This window comes from Scyliorhinus torazame, chromosome 1 (genome assembly GCF_047496885.1).
Source record: "Scyliorhinus torazame isolate Kashiwa2021f chromosome 1, sScyTor2.1, whole genome shotgun sequence".
NCBI lineage: Eukaryota > Metazoa > Chordata > Chondrichthyes > Carcharhiniformes > Scyliorhinidae > Scyliorhinus > Scyliorhinus torazame.
This window is the reverse complement of record NC_092707.1, coordinates 350881728-350894386: the sequence shown is the minus strand read 5'-3', so window position 1 is coordinate 350894386 and position 12659 is coordinate 350881728.

The window sequence follows — 12659 nt, the reverse complement described above, 5'->3', positions numbered from 1 at the left end:
CCGCCAGGGAGGGAATAGAGCATGGCTCCGGAATCAACGCCGGGCGCAATCCTCGATTTGCACATAACACCCGATGCTCCGTCCGATTACAATTAGTGTTTCCGGCTTCGTGAGACGGAGAATCCAGCCCCTAATTTAAAGAAGTCTTATAGATGAAAATATAAAAATTCACACACCGGCATGTTGGGATATTATTCTTCGATTGGGGTTAAGGCACATTACAGAACATAACATAACAAGGGGCTGGATTCCGGTCCCCCATCCGCGTATTTCTCGCCATCACTCCGTTCGCTGGTGGTGGGATTCTCTGTCCCCGCCCCTTGTCAATGGGATTTCCCATTTAAACCACCCCATGCCGCCGGGAAACCCCGGCAATGGGATGCACGGCCACCGGCCCCTGGCGGCCATGATCCTTACACCAGGTCATGCTATATCTGACCTGAAAATGTTTGGCACTGGCAGGAAGTATCAAAATGAAAAAAAAAGCTTTCCAGTTATGAATGGTGATGTATTCACACTTAAGGAATACAAAAATGATTGAAATAAAGTCAAAAGAAAATAATTATCCTATTTGTTTTAGTTGCCTTATCTGTTTGGTTGCACTCGATATAGGGGCGTTACCATAATCTTAAATGGGTGTTATCTTTATTTTATGTCTATTGACAAGAATGTCTGACTCCTCTGTCATGTCCTCCCAGTATTTGTCACAGTTAATAAGGCACTACATTAATCAGAGTCATCCCGGGGCACAAATCTGATAGTAACTAGGGATTGACAATAAATGCCTCCTTGCCTGCTTTGCCTACATGCTATGAACAAATTGTAAAAAGAAAAGTACTTTAAAAAAAATAAATTTAGAGTACCCAATTAAGGGGCAATTTTAGCACGGCCAATCCACCTACTCTGCACATCTTTGGGTTTGTAGGGGTGAAACTCACGCAGATACAGGGAGAATGTGCAAACTCCACACGGACAGTGACCCAGGGCCAGGATCGAACCCAGGTCCTCGGCTCCGTGAGGCAGCAGTGCTAACCACTGCGCCACCGTGCAGGCCCTTGTAAAAAGAAAAAAGCCAGATCAAACACCCACGATGGGAGGAATCTAATTCCATGGAAATAATTGATTATCTCCATCGGCATTTAACTTTATAACTTTCAGTTTAATCTTCAACAGGAAATTCAATCCGATTTTGACTTCGGTTAAAGTAATCGACAAGGATTAAGCCTCACTACAAAATAATAACATAACAGTCAGTCATAATAACTCATGTAGTTGCTGAGTCTACCAGATCCGGAATTTGGAGTGTGTGACGACAGCCAAAACAAATAATAATCATGAGTTTGGTCTGATACAGCCAAAGATCTGACCGGGTTTATTTTCAACGTTCCCTACTGATGCTGACATGTGCTGGGTATGGTTCTATGGAGACCCACCCATATTGCCATTCTTTATGTACAGTGAACTTATACAGCGACTGTTAGCTGGGTTTTTGGCCAAGGGTGCATCTCCACCAAGCCCAAATCTGTTCCAAACCCCATTGCTGTATATTTCTTCAACCAGAAATTAATAACTCTGGCTGATGACTACCTCCCTATGAGCCAGATAGCATGAGAGTAATGGTAACACCTCAACTGAGATCAGCTAATTCAACAGGTCGAGAACCATTTGGTCCATAAATCTACCTGATCCTTGCAAACATAAGACCATGTGGATCAAATCAGGGTCTCGCCAACTTAAAAAGTACGGTGCAATTTAACGGGACAAGTTTGAAGTGCGGTAGCGAACGAGGTTTCCCGCGAGCTCCTCGACGGCCATGTTGGTGAGCTCCTGACCGCTATTGAACGGCACTTAGTCATTTTTTGGGGAGTTGCGAGTTCCTCTCCAGGCGAGCCCACACTTAGAATTATTTTCAACACTGGGCAGCTGAGCTCGCTGGCCAGACTACCTCCTCATAGATCAGGCCGCCATTTCATAGAATCTACAGTGCAGAAGGAGGCCTTTCAGCCCATCGAGTCTGCCCCGGCTCTTGGAAAGAGCACCCTACCCAAGCCCACACCTCCATCCTATCCCCATAACCCAGTAACCCCACCCAACACTAAGGGCAATTTTGGACACTAAGGGCAATTTAGCATGGCCAATCCACCTAACCTGCACATCTTTGGACTGTGGGAGGAAACCGGAGCACCCGGAGGAAACCCACGTACACACGGGGAGGATGTGCAGACTCCGTACAGACAGTGACCCAGGACGGAATCGAACCTGGGACCCTGGCGCTGTGAAGCAATTGTGCTAACCACTTTGCTACCGTGCTGCCCTAAGGTGGGTGCTTTGGAGGGTGTCCCCAATCTTTGAATGAGCTTGAGGGTCCCCCATACCCACACACATGGGTAGTGTCACCCCCACGAACATGGGAGTTACCCTAACCCTCCCTTCCCCAAATGATGACACCCCGCCGTGGGGTCGTTGAGAGACCCGCTTTTCAGACCTTCCCGCAACCTCTTTCAGCTTCCTACTTTTCAGGACCCCACCCTGCACCCCTCTCCCAACAGTCCAGAGTCCACCCATGACTGCTCTCCCTACTCCCCCTTATCCCTCCTCTCAGGGGCATCGATCTCCTCAGGCCCGGACGCTTTGCAGTGCCACCTTGGCCCCTGGGCACCTTGGCACTGACACCCTGTCGGTGCTCCTGCCAGCCTGGCAATGCCATCCTGGCATCTTGGCAATGCCAGGGTGGCAGAGTCAATGTGCCAGTCGGGAAGTGCCAAGTGCCAGGGCGGGAGCCAGAGTACCACCCTGCCCTGTCCCTGACCACCTCGCAGGACCTTTCGCTGGCGAGCCCGTTCGATCCCAGGAGGCCATTGGATTAGACGACCATCTCGTTAATGAGATAGAGACTGGCCTTAATTGGTGATTATTATTTTCTCACTGGATCCAAGCGAAGTCCGGAATCCATCAACGGGTACAAATTGACTGCCTCTGCTGAGCAAAGTTAAGACAGAGCTAGAGAGTGGAGATAATTAAAATTAATTAATTCCAAAAGTTAATTATTTGTTAATGGATGTCATTTTCAAAAAGGTGTATTTCAGGCATTTAATTAATTAGGCAGCAGCTGGGGAAAACTTCTAGAATAGAGTTGACAAACCTGGATCAAAGGAATAATGAAAGATCAGTATTATCAATCCATATTTGTGTGGTGAACATATTATGGTAACTATTCACCACTGCACCACATTGTACTATGCTGTTGCCCATGTGGGCTCCACCTATGGACCATTGTACTGTATTACACCGATTGTATCATGTTGGTGCCCTTGTGGGCTCCGCCCCTGGCTCCGCCCTCTTGAGGAGAGGTATATAGAGCAGCTGCCCTGTAGGCGGCTCTAAGTGCAGAGCAGTCGCAGGCAGGCACTGTTCTAGTTGATTAAAGCCACTGTTCACTTCAACTCTCTGTCTCGTGTGAATTGATGGTCGCAGCAATTTAATCAACTACAACATCGCGATGGAAGTAGCCCTCAAACCTGACTGAATGGAACTCGACCCACAGGCCGCGGAAGCCAAAGGGATTTTTTCACACTGGGTCTGATGTTTCGAGGCCTACCTCGCCACCTCCTCCTCGCCCTCCATCACCAACGAACAGAAGCTGAGCCTCCTCCACGCCCGGGTGAGCCATCGAATCTCCATGTAACTCGAGGAAGCGACTACATATGCAGACGCGCTCGCGATGCTGAAGCGCCTATATGTGAGGCCGGTGAATGAAGTGTTCGCGCGGCATTTCCTCACCACTCACCGCCAACGCCCCGGGGAAATCGCTGGAGGAGTACCTAGGCGACCTCAAAGTCCTTGCGCGAAGCTGCAACTACAAGGCCATCACGGCCTCTCAAAACATGGAACTCGCCGTCCAGGACGCCTACGTGGCTGGAGTCAGGTCCAACTATGTCAGACAGCGCCTGCTCGAGAAGGGCGCCCTCGACCTAGAAGAGACGGTAAAACTAGCCACCTCCCTAGAAGTAGCGTTCCAGAGCCTCAACACTTTCCCCTCCAATCACATGACCCCCTCGTGGACTCCCGACCAGAGAGTACCCGAGGCCTGTGCCGCGCGGCTGCCTGCCCATCCCGGGAGGCTGCCCTGCTACTTTTGCGGCCGGAGCCAGCACCCCAGGCAGTGTTGCCCGGCTCGGAACGCGAACTGTAGCGACTGCAGCAAGAAAGGACACTTTGCCAAAGTTTGCCTGGCCAGGTCCAAGTCCTCCAAACCACAGGCCCGACTCTCAGACTCACAGGCCCGCAGACCCCGCAGCTTGGCTGCGTGCCTGCTGGCTCCGCCCCCTTCGGAAGCGTCACCCGCCTCGTGTTGTCCGTGGGGGCAGCCATCTTTAACTCTACACAACACGTGCGACTCACGGGGGCCGACATCTTGGCTGCCATCTTCACCGCCGCCCGACACGGGCAACCGAAGGGGGCCGCCATCTTGGCAGCCATCTTCAACGCCGCCCAACACATGCGACCGACGGGGGCAGTCATCTTGGGACAACCCCACCACCTCTGACCACGCTGGCTACCCGCAACTTGGCGCGGTCACCCTTGACCAGTCACCCAGTCACGCCCAAAGCACCTCAGGAACTCCATGATGACCGTCCAGGTCAATGGGCACGAAACACCCTGCCTGTTTGACTCCGGGAGCACGGAGAGCATAGTTCACCCAGACACAGTAAGGCACTGTTCTCTCCAAATCTCCCCCGCATTTCAAACAGTCTCCCTTGCTCCCGGATCGCACTCATTGCAGATCCGGGGGTACACTGTCGTGAACCTCGCGATACAGGGCGTCGAATATGCTAACTTTAAACTATATGTACTCCCCGATCTCTGCGCTCCTCTTCTGTTGGGACTGGACTTCCAGTGCAACCTCAGGAGCCTGACCCTAAAGTTCAGCGGGCCCCAACACCCCCTCATCGTTTGTAACCTCGTGACCCTGAAGGTTGCCCCTGCCCCCGCTCTTCGCCAATCCCACCGCCGACTGTAAACCCGTCGCCACCAGGAGCAGGCGGTACAGTATCCAGGACAGGACTTTTATCAAGTCCGAGGTCCAGCGGCACTTGCGGGAAGGGATCATCGAGGCCAGTAATAGCCCCTGGAGAGCCCAGGTGGCGGTCGTCAGGACCGGGGAAAAGAACCGGATGGTTGTAGATTACAGCCAAACCATAAACCGTTTTACGCACCTCGATGCGGACCCCCTTCCCCGGATAGCGGACATGGTGAATCAGATTGCACACTACCGGGTGTTCTCCACGGTAGATCTAAAGTCCGCATACCACCAGCTCCCAATCCGCCCAGAGGACCGCCACTACACGGCCTTTGAGGCAGATGGCCGCCTCTTCCACTTCCTCCGGGTCCAGCTTCGGCGTCACCAACGGGGTCTCGGTCTTCCAAAGAACAATGGACCGAATGGTGGACCAGTACGGGCTGCGGGCCACATTTCCGTACTTGGACAACGTCACCATCTGCAACCATGACCAGCAGACCAGCCACCACCAGCAACCTCCAGAAGTTTCTCCAAACCGCCCAAGACCTCAACCTCACTTACAACAAGGAGAAATGCATTTTCCGCACAACCAGACTAGCCATCCTCGGCTATGTCGTGGAAAACGGAGTTCTAGGGCCCGACCCTGACCGTATGCGCCCCCTTCCCCACTGCCCCAAGGCCCTGAAAAGGTGCCTCAGGTTCTTTTCCTATTATGCTCTGTGGGTCCCCAACTATGCAGACAAAGCCCGCCCACTGATCAAAGCTACCATCTTCCCACTGGCGGCTGAGGCCCGCCAGGCCTTCAGCCGCATCTAGGCAGATATTGCCAAAGCTGCGATGCGTGCGGTGGACGAGTCCGTCCCCTTCCAGGTGGAGAGTGACACGTCAGAGGTCGCCCTCACTGCCACCCTTAACCAAGCAGGCAGGCCAGTAGCATTTTTCTCCCGTCCCCTCAACGCCTCCGAAATTCGACACTCCTCAGTTGAAAAAGAAGCTCAAGCCATCGTGGAAGCTGTACGGCACTGGTGGCACTACCTCGCTGGTAGAAGGTTTACCCTCGTCACTGACTAACGGTCGGTAGCCTTCATGTTCGACAGTACACAGCGGGGCAAGATCATGAACGATAAAATCTTAATGTGGAGGACCAACCGCTTAGCCATCCTTGGCTATGTTGTGGAAAATGGAGTTCTATGGCCCGACCCCGACCGCATGCGCCCCCTCATGGAACTCCCCCTCCCCCACTGCCCCAAGGCCCTGAAACGATGCCTGGGGTTTTTCTCCTATTATGCCCAGTGGGTCCCTATCTATGCGAACAAGGCCCGCCCACTCATCCACGCCACAGTTTTTCCCCTGAATGATTATTAGAGATAATACGGTAAGGCTCCTGTACTACAGGTATGGGGGTAAATCCCTGCCTGCTGGCTCTGCCCAGTAGGCGGAGTATAAATCTATGTGCACGCCCGAGCTGCTTCCATTCTGGTAGCAGCTGCAGGAGGCCACACATCTCAGCTTAATAAAGCCTTGGTTACTCTCTACTCTCGTCTCATTGTAATTGATAGTGCTTCACCCTCCCCTCTACCAACTGCAACACGTATTTCCTCAACGTCATTAATGAGTTCTCCCGCTTCCCCTTTGCAATCCCTTGCCCCGACATGACCGGAGCCACCGTCATTAAGGCCCTGCATAGTATCTTCACTTTGTTCGGTTTCCCCACTTACGTCCACAGTGACCGGGGCTCCTCATTTATGAGCGAAGAACTGCGTCAGTACCTGCTCGGTAAGGGCATCGCCTCGAGCAGGACTACCAGCTACAACCCCCGGGGAAACGGACAGGTGGGGAGGAAGAATGCGACAGTATGGAAGGACGTCCTCCTGGCCCTACGGTCTAGGAATCTCCCAGCTTCCCACTGGCAGGACATCCTCCCCGCCGCGCTCCACTCCATTAGGTCACTTCTTTGCACATCCACGAACGAAACCCCTCATGACAGCCTGTTTGTTTTCCCCAGGAAATCCACCTCCGGGGTCTCGCTTCCGTCCTGGCTGAAGACACCGGGGCCCGACCTCCTCCGCAAACACGTGAGGAGCCATAAGTCCGACCCCCTGGTCGAGGGGGCCCAGCTCCTTCACACCAACCCCCAGTACGCATACGTAGCGCACCCCGACGACCGACAGGATACGGTCTCCCTCCGGGACCTGGCAGCCGCAGGATCCCCTACCATCACCTATTCCCCCCAACCTACACCGAACAGCGCCCTCGCCCCTACATGGCCTCCACACCCCCTCCTATACCCCCTCCCCCCATCGCCGACCTACAGGGATGAAGCTCCAGAAGACACGCTCCCAGAGTCCACACCCATGCCCACACCGACGAGTTCACCACCCATGCCCTCATCGACGAGTTCAAAACCCATGCCCTCATCGACGAGTTCAAAACCCATGCCCACACCGACGAGTTCGACACCCGTGCCCACGGCGAAACCAGAGCTCAGGCGATCGCAGCCCTCCACCCCCGCCGGACCTCACTTTTTTAACAGGGGGTGTATGTGGTGTATGCTGTTGCCCATGTGGGCTCCACCTATGGCCCATTGTACTGTATTACACCGATTGTATCATGTTGGTGCCCTTGTGGGCTCTGCCCCTGGCTCCACCCCCTTGAGGGGAGGTATATAGAGCAGCTGCCCTGTAGGTGACTCTCATTGCAGAGCAGTCGCAGGCAGATACTGTTCTAGTTGATTAAAGCCACTGTTCACTTCAACTCTCTGTCTTGTGTGTATTGATGGTCGCATCAATTTGTTTCATAGCTTTTCACTGCTGTGGTTTTAATTAGCTTAGCTTAAAAGTATAAGAGCTGTCCCATAGACGCCATAACCATCTGGAGAGGAAAGAGTTGGAATTATCACTTGGAGGTTTTGAATGTACTTTAATAATCTAACATTTGAGAACAGATGAAAAATCCTTTATCTCACTGGGGGTAGAAATTAGCAAATCATCTCATTGTGGGGTCTCAAGGATTCTGCCCAATCGACGCGCCCTGATGATTTATCATTTTCAGTCCACTCAGTTTAAATCTGTTTTTGTAGGTTAAAATGGGCAGTAAGAATTAAAGGAGTTCTATCAGAGGTGAAGCAGGGAATTCAAATTGTGTCTCAACTAGGCCCAGCTATGATAGCCTGAAAATTCTGGCGAAGGGTTGATGGCTACAGTTAATAAAGTGTGAATTTGATGATGTGGAAAATTATTTAAGTTGACGGTCTCGATATTCATCTTAATGTCAAGATTGAATTTATTGTAAATTCTAAACAAATTTCCTGAGTCTTACCAGACGGAAACGTACGGGCAATGCTAATTTTAGGATGTACGACAGGACAACGAGATTTGTGAGATGGTGTGGTGAAGGTATTATGGTAACCATTCACCACTGTACTACATTGTACCACGCTGTTGCCCATGAGGGCTCCACCTATGGACCATTGTACTGTACTACACTGATTACATCATGTTGGTGCCCTTGTGGGCTCCACCCCTGGCTCCGCCCTCTTGAGGAGAGGTATATAGAGCAGCTGCCCTGTAGGCGGCTCTAAGCACAGAGCAGTCACAGGCAGGCACTGTTCTAGTTGATTAAAGCCACTGTTCACTTCAACTCTCTGTCTCGTGTGAATTGATGGTCACATCAATTTAATCAATTACAACATCGCGATGGAAGCAGCCCTCAAACCTGACCGGCTGGAACTTGACCCATAGGCCGCAGAAGCCAAAGGGATTTTTTCACACTGGCTCCGATGTTTCGAGGCCTACCTCGCCGCCTCCTCCTCGCCCTCCGTCACCGACGGACAGAAGCTAAACCTCCTCCACGCCCGGGTGAACCATCGAATCAACTCGAGGAAGTGACCACATACGCGGACGCACTCTTGACGCTGAAGCACCTATACGTGAGGCTGGTGAACGAAGTGTACGCGCGGCATCTCCTCACCACTCACCGCCAATGCCCCGGGAATCGCTGGAGAAGTACCTACGCGACTTCAAAGTCCTCACGTGGAGCTGCAACTACAAGGCCGTCACGGCCTCCCAACACAAGGAACTCACTGTCTGCGATGCCTACGTGGCTGGGGTCCGGTCCAACTACAGCAAACAGCGCCTGCTCAAGAAGGGTGCCCTCGATCGAGAAGAGACGGTAAAACTAGCCACCTCCCTAGAAGTAGCGTTTCAAAGCCTCACCGCTTTCCCTTCCGATCACGCGACCCCCTCGTGGACTCCTGACCAGAGTGTACCCCAGACCTGTGCCGCGCGGCTGCCCGCCCAACCTGGGGGGCTACCCTGCTATTTCTGCGGCCATCACCAGCACCCCAGGCAGCGCTGCCTCACTCGGAACGTGAACTGCAGCGACTGCGGCATGAAAGCACACTCTGCCAAAGTTTGCCAGGCCAGGTCCAAGTCCTTCAAATTACAGGCCCGACTCTCAGACTCACAGGCCCGCAGATCCCGCAGCATGACTGCATGCCTGCCGGCTCCACCCCCTCCGGACCCGTCACCTGCCTCGTGTTGTCTGTGGGGGCAGCCATCTTCGACTCCACACAACACGTGCGAGTCACGGGGGCCCCCATCATGGCCACCATCTCCCACGCGGCCCGCCATGTGCGACTCATGGGGGCCGCCATCTTGGACGCTATCTCACTCGCCGCCCGATACGTGCAACCGACGGGGGCCGCCATCTTGGGACCACACAACCACCTCTGACCACGCTGGCTACCCGCAACTCGGCGCGGTCACCCTCCACCAGTCACGCCCAAAGCACCTCCGGAACTCCATGATGACCGTCCGGGTCAATGGACACGAAACACCTTGCCTGTTTGACTCTGGGAGCACGGAGAGCTTCATTCACCCAGACACGGTAAGGTGCTGTTCTCTCCAAATCTCCCCCGCACTTCAAACAATCTCCCTCGCTTCCGGATCGCGCTCAGTGCAGATCCGGGGGTACACTGTCGCGATCCTCGCGATACAAGGCGTTGAATATGCAAACATTAAGCTATATGTACTCCCCGAACTCTGCGCTCCCGTTCTGTTGGCACTGGAATTCCAGTGCAACCTTAGGAGCCTGACCCTGAAGTTCGGCGGGCCCCTATCCCCTCTCACCGTATGTAACCTCGCGACCCTGAAGGTCGACCCTCCCCCGCTCTTCGGCAGTACAGTATCCAGGACAGGTCTTTTATCAGGTCCATGGTCCAACGACTCTTGCGGGAAGGGATCATCGAGGCCAGTAATAGCCCCTGGAGAGCTCAGGTGGCGGTCGTCAGGACCGGGGAAAAGAACCAGACGACTGCCAAACCATAAACCGGTACACACACCTCGATGCGTACCCCCTCCCCCGGATAGCGGACATGGTTAATCAGATCGCACACTACCGGGTGTTCTCCACGGTGGATCTGAAGTCCACATACCACCAGCACCCAATCCATCCGGCGGTCGCCACTACACAGCCTTTGAGGCAGACAGCCGCCTCTTCCACTTCCTCCGGGTCCCCTTCGGCGTCACCAACGGGGTCTCGGTCTTCCAAAGAACAATGGACCGAATGGTGGACAGTACGGGCTGCAGGCCACTTTTCCGTACCTGGACAATGTCACCATCTGCGGCCACGACCAGCAGGACCACGACGCCAACCTCCAGAAGTTTCTCCAAGCCGCCCAAGCCCTCAACCTCACTTATAACAAGGAGAAATGCATTTTCCGAACAACCAGACTAGCCATCCTCGGCTATGAGGCGGAAAATGGAGTTCTAGGGCCCGACCCCGGCCGTATGCGTTCCCTCCTGCAACTCCCCCTTCCCCACTGCCCCAACGCCCTGAAAAGGTGCCTCAGATTCTTTTCCTATTACGCCTAGTGGGTCACCAACTATGCGGACAAAGCCCGCCCACTGATCAAAGCTACCATCTTCCCACTGCCGGCTGAGGCCCGCCAGGCCTTCAGCCGCATCAAGGCAGATATTGCCAAGGCCGCGATGCGCGCGGACGACCAATCCGTCCCCTTCCAGGTGGAGAGCAACGCGTCAGATGTCGCCCTCACCGCCACCCTTAACCAGGCGGGCAGGCCAGTAGCATTTTTCTCCCGTCCCCTCAATGCCTCCGAAATTCGGCACTCCTCAGTCGAAAAAGAAGCCCAAGCCATTGTGGAAGCTGTACGGCACTGGAGGCACTACCTCACTGGTAGAGGTTTACCCTCATCACCGACCAATGGTCGGTAGCCTTCATGTTCGACAATACGCAGCGGGGCAAGATCAAGAACGGTAAGATCTTGAGGCGGAGGATCGAACTCTCCACCTATAATTATGATTTAGTGTATCGTCCTGGGAAGCTCAACGAGCCACAGATGCCCTGTCCCGCGCACGATGACCGGCTCCGGGCCATCCACGATGACCTCTGCCACCCGGGGGTCACCCGGCATCTCCACTACATCAAGGCCCGCAACCTGCCCTACTCCACCAAGGAGGCTGGGGCCATGACCACGGACTGCCAAATCTGCACGGAGTGTAAGCCGCACTTCTATTGACCGGATAAGGCCCACCTGGTGAAGGCAACCCGGCCCTTTGAGTGCCTCAGTATCGACTTCAAAGGGTCCCTCCCCTCTACCAACCGCAACACGTATTTCCTCAACGTCGTTGACGAGTTCTCCCGCTTACCCTTTGCAATCCCCTGCCCGACATGACCGCGGCCACTGTCATTAAGGCCCTACATAGTATCTTCACCTTGTTCGGTTTCCCCACTTACGTCCACAGTGACCGGGGCTCCACGTTTATGAGCGACGAACTGCGTCAGTACTTGCTCGCTAAGGGCATCGTCTCGAGCAGGACTACCAGTTACAACCCCCGGGGAAACGGACAGATGGAGAGGGAGAAGGCGACGGTATGGAAGGCCGTCCTCCTGGCCCTACGGTCTAGGAATCTCCCAGTTTCCCGCTGGCAGGAGGTCCTCCCTGACACGCTCCACTCCATTAGGTCACTCCTTTGCACAGCCACGAACGAGACCCCTCATGACCGCCTGTTTGTTTTCCTTAGGAAATGCACCTCCGGCGTCTCGCTTCCGTCCTGGCTGATGACACCGGGGCCCATCCTACTCCGCAAACACGTAAGGAGCCATAAGTCCGACCCCCTGGTCGAGAGGGTCCAGCTCCTTCACACCAACCTCCAGTACGCATATGTAGAGCACGCCGACGGCCGACAGGATAAGGTCTCCATCCGGGATCTGGTACCCACAGGATCCCCTACCATCACCCCAACCTGCCCCCCCCCCCCCAACCTACACCGAACAGCGCCCCCGCCCCTACATGGCCTCCACACCCCCTCCTATACCCCCTCCCCCCTTCACCGACCTACAGGAATGAAGCTCCTGAAGAGACGCTCCCGGAGTCCACACCTGTGCCCGCGTCGACGAGTTCACCACCCATGCCCGCACCGACGAGTTCAACACCCGTGCCCGCGGCGAAACCAGAGCTCCGGCGATCGCAGCGCACGATCAGGGCACCGGCCAGACTGAACCTGTGAGCCCTTCACCCCCGCCGGACTTCAATTTTTTAACAGGGGGTGAATGTAGTGAACGTATTATGGTAACCATTCACCACTGTACTACATTGTACCATGCTGTTGCCCATGTG